Source organism: Antechinus flavipes, chromosome 3, assembly GCF_016432865.1.
Source record: "Antechinus flavipes isolate AdamAnt ecotype Samford, QLD, Australia chromosome 3, AdamAnt_v2, whole genome shotgun sequence".
Classification (NCBI taxonomy): Eukaryota; Metazoa; Chordata; class Mammalia; order Dasyuromorphia; family Dasyuridae; genus Antechinus; species Antechinus flavipes.
The window spans coordinates 324,389,761-324,396,656 of NC_067400.1; the positions used below are offsets into that span (position 1 = coordinate 324,389,761).

At 35.2% G+C, this 6,896-nt stretch overlaps 1 pseudogene; it reads right to left on the bottom strand.

Moving 5' to 3' along the window:
* Nucleotides 1-3,367: 3,367 nt before the first annotated feature.
* On the bottom strand, nt 3,368-4,399 carry LOC127557947 (AN1-type zinc finger protein 6-like; annotated as a pseudogene).
* Nucleotides 4,400-6,896: the final 2,497 nt, after the last annotated feature.

A 6,896-nucleotide genomic window follows, 5' to 3' on the forward strand; every position in this document is an offset into this window, starting at 1 on the left:
TCCCCATTACAGCACTCTCCCACCACATTCTCTTCCCTAAGGGTGAGGGGGCGACATTTAACAAATTTGCCAAAGACACAAAAAAGTAAAAGACAGATAACATACTAGACAACAAATTGGGATCCAAAAAGATCTTGAGTAGCAGAACATCAGGCCAAATCAAATGAGATGAAATTAATATGAAATATACTTGGGTTTAAAAAAAACAACACATGAAAATTTTTTTTAACAAACAATGGCAATGTGTAAGAAAAAAAGAGCTGGAGCTTTGAGCCCAAAATTCAATATGAGTTTAAAAAATAAACACATGTGCTCTGGCATGTGAGAAAAATCATGTAATCTTGGACTACATCATTATAAAAGAGGCACAGTACCCAGGAAGAAAAAGGCGATATATGATCTTACTGTATTCTATCTACATCTGGAACACTGTTCATTTCTAATTACCACTTTTCAGAAGGACGATAATAAAATAAAAATATCCATGGAAAGATATAGAAAGAGTCATGAAGGTTCTTGAGTTTATGCCATATGAATGTCAAATGAGGAATGGATGAAGGAACTAAAGATCTTTAGCTTTAGAGGAAAGAAAACTTAGTCTTCACAAATATATTCAAGTATAGGAAAGAAAAACCAGGGTCCCAAAAGATGGAACTAGAATCAACTGGTAAAAGTAGCAAAAAGATAAATTTAGGCTTGAAATTAGGGAAAACTATCCAACAATTAGCATTGTCCAAAATTGAAATAGGTAATCCCAGAAGGTGATGAATTCACTTTCACAAATGGCTTGTCAGTCAAGGTTGGACATTGATTTGTTAAGTATGTTAGAGAGGGAATCTTTTTAAAGGGATGGCTTAGTAGAGGGGATCTTTTTGTTTTCCAGGTACTGGTTGAACTGGATAGCCTCCAAGGTTCCTCCCTTTTGTGAAAGTCAGTATTTCTATAAAAATAAAACAAAACCCCCAGAATTTACTCTTGTCATTTGACCTGGCCAGTTTATTGGAAATGCACCTGGGCACCTGGGTTCCATTGTTACTACGAGCTAGCATATATACGACAATTTAAGGTTTGTAAAAAAAAAGTTTACAAATAGCATCTCACTTTATTCTCATAATCCTGAGAAGTTTACAGAAGAAGAAACTGAGGCAGATGGGTCACATAACTAAGCCAGTGAATGAGACTGGGTTTGACTTTGTCTTCCTGATTCCACGTTCAGCACTCTATTCACTGCACAACCTAGCTGCCAATATTGAACGTTAAATATTTCCACTAAAGAGGAAATATAATTTTCTGTGGTAATAAAAGTTTTTATTGAAAATATATAGTTTAAAATGAAGATTATATATAATATATATGCATGTGTGTGTGTGTGTGTGTGTGTGTGTGTGTGTGTAACTATTTCAGTTCTATGTTCTGGGCAAAGAGAAAGGAGATACAAAAAGCATGAGGGTGGAGGAAAGGGGAGGGAGACAGACAGAAAGGAGAGAGAAAGGAGAGAGGGAGGGACAGAAAGAGGGAGGGAAAAAAAGAGAGAGAGGGAAGGAGAGAGGGGAAAATTAGGAAAAGGAGGAAAGAGGAAAAGGGAGGAAGGGAGAGAATAAAGCAGAAAAAGAGATACACAGAAACAGACATGGGCATAGAAAAAACAAAACAAACAGACATGCCCAAGACTTAGAGGCATACCCTTTCATGGAGTAACAGCTCCATCTTTTGGTTTTTGGGTTAATTGTTAAGCTGAAGTTCTTGAATGCAATAAAAATAGACAATACCAAAAATCTCTGCTGGGTATAATTTAATTTTTCTTTGTTCAGAATGTTCCACTGTCTCATGTTTTTAAACCTTGATTATCATGTTACAAAATAAAATATTATAGCAATTTCTATAGTCAGAAAGACAGAAAACAGTGCTTATAATAATTTGTATTTCTCAAGAGAAAATGACTCCAATAAGAAAATAATCATTTTCAAATGGGACAGGAACATAATTTTGAAAGTTTTTTTCATAATTATAATTTCATCACTTGTGCAAAAATAAAAATACTGATAGAAAATTCCAAGAATCATATTTTTCATTGCTCTTTTAAATATTAATATAATAAAATCCATCTAAGGGGAAAAAAAGTGTTTTTAGCCTCTCAATTCATACTAGTTAACATCATTGTGAAGAGAATTTAAAAGGGGAACTATGAAGCCTTCCACCATTACTTCCTATATGAGTCTCATAGGACCCTAAAAGAAAAAAGCAAAGCACAAGCTCCCAAAACAACCCACTTGTTTTGCTGTCTGTCTCATCTAATATAGGTTCAGTAGATATGGAGGATTTATAAATTCACTTTACAAATATTTATTAAGTTCCTAATTATGTTCTAGATACTGTGCACTGTGGATTATTCAGATATTTCAGTTATCTCATTTTATGTGACCCCATTTGAGGTTTTCTTTTTTTAATTATTAATTTCATTTTATTTGACTTTTCAGTCACTTGGCTAGTCATATAAAGACACGTAAGACATTGTGGTTCCATCTGGTTATCTGTTATCTGTCGTTCCTTGCATTAAAAAAATTCAGACTCAGAGATTAGTCAAAATCAGCTGGTAGTGTGTCTGAAAAATGCTGAAATAAAATGGTAGTTGTTTGTTTTTCCCCCTAATTTAATCAAAGTTAAGACTGGTGAATAAACATAAATACAGCACAATTACTTCAGATAATTCTTCATATCTGTGCAAATACAGACTGATGAACTTAAATGAAGTGAAACTCACATTTAAAAAAAGATAAATTCAAAAAAAATTTAATTCAAAAAAAATTTTAAGTTGGTATATATTGTCCTATTACAAATGATTCATATATAAATAGTTCGTGGATGCAAAGAAGATATGTTAACATGTAGAACCTTCGTTAATAAAAAACAGAAGTATCCACAATGATTGAAATGCATTCAACTACTGATACCTAATTGTGCCATAAGGGGCATTATCCAAAGAGAAATTATGCTGCAGAGAAAATGCTGCAGTGAAAAAAACATGTATGTTTAACTCTGGAAAAACACAGTCATGCTTGCTATAAGAGTCTTTTGCACTCAACTAAAATCAAAATGATCTCAAAATAATAATTGTAAAATTTACTTACATATTTTCAGCTACACAGCTGAAACTGTGTACACAAACTACAAAAAATGTTCCAAGTCATTTTCAAAACAAAAATAAAACCATCTTCTGATGACATGCATGATTAAAAGTTCTATGCAAGACCTTTGCTCTAAGTTCCCAATAACGAGATGGAGGAGAGAGAAGGGGGCAGAAGAGGAGGAAGCTCAAGTCAATTTAATTTGCAGATGATCAGAAGGATTTTTGTGTTCCAGCAAGAATTCAGATCTTCTGGATCTTTCCCCCAACACAACTACCAGATTTTCTTTTCCTGGTTTTCTCAGTAGTATCAACTTTGTAATTGTAAGAGCAATTGTGTACACCTGAATACCTGTGCACACCACATTTTTACACCGGCAGTCCCACTTTCTTCCTGCACCTTAAACAGTGATTTTTGTTTGTTTGTTTGGTTGGTTTGTCGAGTGACTTGTTTTGCTCTTCAGAGGGCTGCTATCACTGTCTGATACTGAAACTTGCAAATAGTCTGTCTCAGGGACTGCTTCATCCACAGACGTACTTTCCACTAGGGTAGGTGCTACAGAGTCGTTAAAAAGTGGTTGATTTATGTATAGGACTGCTTGCCATCTGGGGTAGGGGGTGGAGGGAGGGAGACAGGGGGAAAATCGGAACAGAAGTGAGTGCAAAGGATAATGTTGTAAAAAATTACCCTGGCATGGGTTCTGTCAATAAAAAGTTATTTTAAAAAAAAAAAAAACATTTTTTAAAAAAAAGTGGTTGATTGGAGATAGGGCATGGCTGCATAGATGGAGAAGACGTAGAATCAAATCAACCTTAGATTCTGACAGACCACTGACAAAAGTTGCAGGTAGGCTATTATTACTATTACTTGTTATATTATTTATTATTATTACTATATTACTTATCATTACTATTATTCTGTCTTTGAAGATGTTCTTTAGATCATACCGAATATATGCCATTTGTCCGAGGTCTTCATAAAATCCACAGTCAGTGGAACAAAGCACCGGCACTTGGCTATGTTTTTTGGGCCATGTTCTTCTTCCGTGCACCTGGAGGTGGCTCCCCGCGCCTCGGGACACAGCCTCCGAGCCACCGCCACCGCAGTGGGTGAATGGCACTAATTTGCCCAGGGTCACACAGGGTCTGAGGCTGATACTGAAAATCAGCTCCTTCTCACTCCTCGCCCAACGAATACAGAAGCCACCGAGGACTATTTGCGACAGACCTGGGACAGAGCATTCCGAGCTCATATCCGCCTGATCAGCCGCAGCCCCGACACATTGTAACTCAACCCTTAACACAGTGATGTTTTTAATCCTCTTCCAGAATGAAGGATAACAACCAATCAACTTTCTTGAATGCTGCTCTGTTGTATTTATAGTGTCTGTAGGACTCCCTAGTTATCTCAAATACCTCAAGCTGAAATCCTACGTTTTCTTTTCCTCATGGAAAAGTGGGTACTGCAAAGCATCTGTAACTAAATAAAGCATAAAGGATTTTCCCATCTCCTTAGAAAAGACAAACTACCTTTGTCCCAGAAAAATCATGTAACCTTTTCATGCCTTGGTTTCCTTGTCTATAAAATGGGAATAGTAATTGTTTTACATATATGTTTCATTTATTTATACAGCATAAATATATATGTATGTATATATGTGTGTATTGACTACTTCAGAAGAATGTAAATTTCTTGAGGATAGGAATGGTTTTATGTTTGTCTTTGCATCACAGAGGAGTATAATCCCCAAGACCTTCATTAGAGAAATCAGTTAAGAAAAAAAAACATAAACCAAAAAGCAACCCAAACCTATTTCTTCATTGATAATGTGTGAATCATTTGGTCTATGTAGTTCTGATAATTTGGAAATGCTGTTAGAAATGTGGACTCAAAGGATGCTAGACCATACAATGTGTATGTAGAGAGTGATACACATTGTCACTCTCCAATCAGAAAGTGTAATGATGTGTATGTAAAAATGTGTATTTTTCTTCTAGATTCACATATTACTCTCTAGACAGACAAACTTCATGGGTTCCTCTGAAAAAGAAAAGATAGCTTTCTTTATGGTTGATTTAGGTTTGAAAGAAACTTTACGGTGATAGAATCCAGTCCTTTAATGTACAGATGAAGAAACTGAGTCACTCCTAGAGAGGCTGTTACTTATTCAGGGACTTATCCACAATAAAGATATTAGTCTTAGGACCAAAAATTTTGGTGCAATTCCAAATAAAAGTAATTAACCACTTATTAGTTGACAAATGTCTGAAGTGATATTTAAACTCAGATATTTCTGACTCCAACTACTTAGCTACTCAGGATAATCCAATTCTCGGTCAAATTAAATAAAAACTTTCCTATATTTAATATCTTGTTAGCCTGAGTATTTGCAAAGTAGGGTCTTTTTAGGGGGAGCAAGAATCAGCAAGAAATTAATCTTTCTAGAATTCTCCCTGGGGCACAATCTAAAGAGATTGTATGTGAAAGTTTCTCCAAAATTATATCTCTGTCTCCATGTAAGAATTAGGGAATATCTCAAACCCAGGTTCCATTCATGTCGGTCTTTCTTACCCTATAGGATTGTTGTATAAGTTGCATGAGACAATGTATTGTGATTTGAATAATTAAAAATAATATGAAAATACGTGATGCTGTTATTACTTTTTTATCGAGATGGAAATGGAAATATGAGATAGTGTCTGGTTCAAGTTCTGCCTCCAAATACTATGTGACTTGAAGTAAGTTTTTCAACTTCACTATGTCCTAAGCAATTCTCCAAAATCATATATTGCCGAAGAGATACTGATTTGTGCCAATAGAAGAAAGTTCCTAATGAATTTTGTTTATCAATGAAATCACAAGTTTGGTCTCCAATAAAAACAAAACTTGATATGATATACTCAGAGAACTATTCAGAGAACTGAAATGAATAGTTCAGGAAGAAATGAAAAACATGGGAATTTTTCCTCTTTTATACTTTATAGCAGTCTTTGTGGACTCTTGTATACAGATGGCACCCCAAGTGTGTAGCAATATCTTGGAAGTCTCAGTTATTTTATGTCCTAGGTGAAGCCAGCTTTATTCAGTACCTGCTGACCTAGAGTTTCTATCCAGAATAGTAATGTGAGGGCAACAAAGCCAGGATTGTTTCACCATGTGACCAAATTTGGGCTTATTTTTCTCCAGAGGAGAGCCAATTCCTATTCTGATCAGGCTATGATGCCAAATATCCTCTGCCTTAAGAAAACTCCAGTTCCCCAATCCCAAAATCTATTGTTTTTGCCTCTTGGATTGCCCCATTCATTTTAAAAACAGATCAAAATCATCAGTCAGCAAAATGAAACTTGAAAGATGCAGTACCTTGTTGTCCCAGACAGGGGAGACAGAAATTATATTTCCAGGCTGTAGAGCAAACCCAGGTTTGTTTGCTTAGTGAATTAGAAAGTCAAAGAAAATTTTTATGAATTCAAAACAGAATGAAACCTTTATATTGACCATCATTGCAGTTAGAAAATCGCACTGCAAACTAAGAAAAGACACTTATCTGGAGGTTATACAACCAGGTGGTGCAGTAGAAAGAATACTGGACATCAAATCAGGAAGATTAATCATCATGAATTCAAATCTCTCTTCAAACACTTATTAGCTATATGACCCTGGCAAATCACTTAACCCTGTTTGCCTCAATTTCTTATCTATAAAAAATGAGCTACAAAAAGAAATGGCAAACCATTCCAGTATTTTTGCCAAGAAAACCCCAAATAAGGTCAT